Here is a 5,391-nt window from a genome sequence, read left to right on the forward strand (position 1 = left end):
CTTTATAAATCTACTATAATAAATGAAATCAATTTTGCCACATGTCAATCTCTCATAAGTTTTGATACTTGTCATTTTGTGATATTTTTAAAATAAAATAAAATTCACATGTCAATTTTTAGATTTTTCAATTTTTAAAATTAAAGTCACATAATATTTATGTGTATATATGTAAAGTATTAAATATAATAATTGTGATAATAAATAGCAATTAATATGTTTTTTATTCCTTATTTCAAAATTTTATTTTAAAAAATATTTATTGTTTATATTTTGATATTTGATTTTTTTTTAATCAACCCGTGTATTACACGGGTTTTACACCTAGTCTATCTAATAAATGAAAATAATTTTGCCACATGTCCTTCTCTCACAAGATTAGCCACATGTCATTTTGTCATAATTTGAGATATATTTATTTTCCACTTGTCATTACTTTAATTTTCATTTTCAATATATCATTAATTTACTTTCCATAAATTAAACCTACCATAATAACTATTAAATTTTAAATTTTAAATTTCAAATTCAATTCCAAATAAATTTACAGTTTAAACCTTTATGTTTAATATTTTGTTATAATTAACCCGTTTAATACACACTAAACACATAATTTTAATTAATTTATTTTTTACATGTTTTTTTCTCATAGTTTTCATTTATTTCAATTTCAAATTCAAATAAAATTTCTATTTAATCGTTCGTACTTAACATTTTGTTTTAATCAACCCGTATATTATACGGGTCTCACAACTAGTAAACTATAACATGAAACAAAGACATCAATTTAATTACATATCTTAATCTTGTATATAACATGAAACAGAGACATCAACAATTTTTATTTGACATATAACAATATCATTTCCATAACCAATTATATTTGTTTTTTTCACAATATTGAAATTTATATTGCATTCTATTTAATTAGGACTCTATCAAATATCCACAAATACAAATGGTTGATTAAAATTCAAACCAATTTAAATATTAATTTGAACTTTTATTATATCGTTATAAACTTATAGAAAAAACATTTATGTTTGTAAACTAATAAATTTCTTATAATCATTGGTGAATCAATATGCTTATCATTTAATTTTAATTTTTAATGTTTTTTTTTATGACCTGTTATGTCCACGCGTTATAACCTTTTATATATATATATATATATATATATATATATATATATATATATATATATATATATATATATATATGCACAAATTTAAATGTGTACGATTTTTTAACATTTAGTTTAGAGCTTATCTTATATTGATAAAAATAAATAAAAATATGTAAAAAAAATTTTAACTACTTCCCATATTGATATGGGATGGTTTATAAAAAATGAAATATAAATAAGAGCATTGGGTGTGGGCAACAAAGTGCAACACCAAGTTGTGTCACCTTACATGTCACATAAGCAAGTGTTGTTATAACAGCAAGTGGAAAAATGAGCAACAAGATGCAACACCAACTTTTTGAAAATAAATATGTTTTATTTTTTATTTTTTTTTCGAAATTTGGTTTTATTTTTACTTTTTCGTTTTTTTTTACTTTTTTTTCTTTTTCGTTTTTTTCCCTTTTTGCATTTTTAATCACTAACATGAATATATTTTTTATAAAACATAAAATTTTAAAAACAAAAAAAAGACATAATATTTAAAATCTATAATTACGATTACAATTAAAAAAAAAACATAATTTTAAACCTAAAATCATAACTAAAATATCATTTAAATTACTACTAAAACCACATAACAATCCTAATTAACTCAAATATTTCTTCCTAATTTGTTACTTCATCGCTTGTAGCACCGCTAGATCAGCAGACGCCAAACCCTCATCGTTCGTCCGAAGAATTGATAACTGATGTGTCATTAGTTCACTCTTTTATTTGCTCCTGCTTCTCCCGTGCGTCTGACACGTCGACCGAGCTAGAATTGCGAGACCTTTTGGATTGAACCTCCGACGATGTAGGCGTTTTATTCCACTTTGGATCCGCTCGCAACAATTCTCATGATTTTTCAAAGTCGAAAACATGACCCACTTTAACCCGATATTGTTCCCTAACAGATGTAAACAAATAGAAGTCGTTGGTTCTGCTTTGTTGTTGCGCCTCAAGCCGGTTGTAAATACCGTTGCATTTGGTGCACCGCTTAGTTATTTGACCCCATTTGCTGCTCAACATGTCATTGTTGCGATACAGATTTTTCTTGATATGCATTTATTATTGCATTTAAATATTATCTAGAATTTTAATAAAATGAAAAAACTATAAAATGACATGTGGAATAAATATTAATTTAAAATAACCACAAAATTACATATGACAAAATAAATGAGAATATGATATGTGGCAAAAAAATCTTTATTTATTAGGGAGGATATATATATATATATATATATATATATATATATATATATATATATATATACACACACACACACACACACAAATTTCTTAACTATATAATTTGGTTAACACTCGGATCCTATTTTTTTCGGGACTCCATACAACTGCACACATTGCGCTCTTTTAGGGTAAGACCTGACTGATATATATATATATATATATATATATATATATATATATATATATATATATATATATATATATAGACACACACATACATAACTTCAATACAAAACAATTATTAATCAAGAAACCAAGAAACCAATCCAAAATGTCAGAATTTAAACCGGTCAACGACAAAAAGAAAAGTTGTAGATAAACGTCAGAATTTAAACCAGAATATAACTTCCTTTTTTAGTTTAATTTTTTATGCCACGTTTTTTATCGAAAAAAAAATCGAATATACCGTTGTTGATGATTTTTTGTCATCTTTCCATAGAGAACCATATTAATATATTAAAAATGAACTTTTGTTTTCTCAATAAGATCCACTTTATTTTCTTTGTTTTTTTGAAAAACTTAAGGTCTATTTTTTATCGAAAAAATTAATCAATATATACCAAAATTCATATTTTTTTGTACTCTTTAAACGTAGATTAATATTGATGTTAAAAAAAATCCGAAATTTCAATTCAGATTCACATTGTGAATCTGCTCAATTTACTCAGATTCACAATGTGAATAATAGTAAACCAGATTTACATTGTGAATTGTAAAAACTAAATTATATACAGTTCATATTCTCAATGTGTATAAATTCATTTTTTATTTTGTAAAAACTAATTTACAAGTAATCAAAATGTTAACATATTATAAACTACATAAAAATATATTTCGATTCATATGTGAATTTCACTTAATTTGTGAATGATCAAAGAGTTGAAATAACAAATCAGATTCATATTGTGAATGTTAAAGAAATATTTACACTTTAGATTCACAGTGTGAATCTGAGCTGATCACTTTTTTAGTTGATGATGATGTTTATTAATAGATGACAAAAAATTGAGATTTTTGGTATATTTTTTTTATAAAGCTAAACTTAAATATTGAAAAAAAAACAAAACGAAGTAGATTTTTTTCAAAAAAAAATATATTTTATATATATCAACATGAATATCTGTGGAAAGATGATGAAAAAATTATAGACAACAGCATATTCATTTTTTTCGATAAAAACGTGGCTTAAAATAAGTTTTAAACGAAAAAAAGATGTGAATTTTTTTGGTAAAGATGTGAGTTTTATTGTATAATTTGTTGTATGTGCATCCAATGTACAAGTGTACATCCATTTCATTGGCCGTTGATGTTTATGATTTCCGACGCTAACGATTTGTTCTTTTATTCCTTGTTAATAATGGTTCTTTATTGAACCTCACATATAAACACCTAATTTATGGAAACAAAATTACGTATGAAGATGAAGATACGATGTGCATCGTCTTTGTCAGTCGCTATCGTCTCCACCCCACCCCATTACCATCGAAATCATACTCCTACTATGGTTCGTTTTGGAAAATTGAGCACCCATAAGGATATACTTCCTTCGATTCAATAATATGTTGAAATAGATAGGAAATGTGTTATAGGATCCGACGACGCCTCACCAAACCCCTACTAGCAACCTCGTCATCTGTCTGACCGACAATGACGACGGTGGTGGGAACAATTACGATCCTGGAAAAGGTCACTATGATATGCCTCATTATTCTCTTTCTGATCGATTTGCAGAAAATAACCACGGTTCCTTTTTATCGATTCTCTTTGTTTCTCCTTTTTCTCGATTTCCATGTTTTTCTTTAAGCTTAGATATGATTTTATGTTAATTGCAGTCAGAAATCGTTCATATTATTAATCCTGAGGACTCTTAAAGTTTCAATTTTTTTAAAGAAGAATGTTTTGGTGTTGTCAATTGATCAATATCGAAATATATTGTCATTTCTCCATAGTACCGAGGCATGGATATTTGATGGGTTGTCCACAAAAAGTTATCTATATTGTCGTTGAACCTGTTATGCTACTGGTAGAAAAGATTAGGAACTAGGGTTAGATGTTACACAAAGCAACACAAACTCATTTTTCAATCGAATTCTTTGTTCCTTTTTTTGCTGTTTCAAGTCCCGAGGTTAGTTCACTTTTTAAAACTTACTTTGGATAGATTATCTTTTTCTAATATAAATTCTTTTCTATAATGTACACTGTGGATTATCATATAATAGTGATGTTGATACTCTAATCTTATACTAATTCTAGACACCATGAATGAATATTATGCTTGGTCTTCTCTAAATAAAATACAATTGATGATTTAAGCTTTTGTTCCTATTTCTTGATATATATGTTCATTAATTATTAATTTTCAAGCTTAAATTATTTCTTTCTTTAAGAATTCATCATCAAAGTATTATTGAAATTCTTTTTTAGGTTTGATGACATAAGGTGCGACTTTTCTACATCGCATTGCAAAAAAGTTCAAGAATGAAGGTGTATTCTCTTCAAAATGGTTGTCAGTCGATCCTATTTTGGAAATTTTACAAATACAAGAATTCCTAGAAGAAAGTGTTCTAGAATATTGGAATATAAACATGACTAAATCCTACAATCAATATAGTATTTTCAGAATAGTTAGATTTTTAGTAGATTCTTCAGAATTTTTTATTTTATGCTTTTATGTTTTCAGAAATATTTATAGACCACGGTGTATTCTGTCTATAATGTTTATTATTTTGTAACAAATGATGATTATTAATAAAATATTAAGTCAAGAATGTTTATTTTTTTCAAAATCATTTCTCTTAGAACAAACATTTTTTTTTGCAAACAAAAAAAAATCAATTCCAAAAAGTTTAGATTTGATTATTTTGTTGCCTAAACTAAGGATGCGCAAAATATCCATATTATCCTAAGATATTTTTGAATTTTAAATTCTTAAAACAATAATATAATAATAAATTTAATAGTATTCTTTCAAG

The sequence above is a fragment of the Lactuca serriola genome, chromosome 3 (genome assembly GCF_051521515.1).
Source record: "Lactuca serriola cultivar US96UC23 chromosome 3, Lser_US96UC23_V15, whole genome shotgun sequence".
Taxonomy (NCBI): Eukaryota; Viridiplantae; Streptophyta; class Magnoliopsida; order Asterales; family Asteraceae; genus Lactuca; species Lactuca serriola.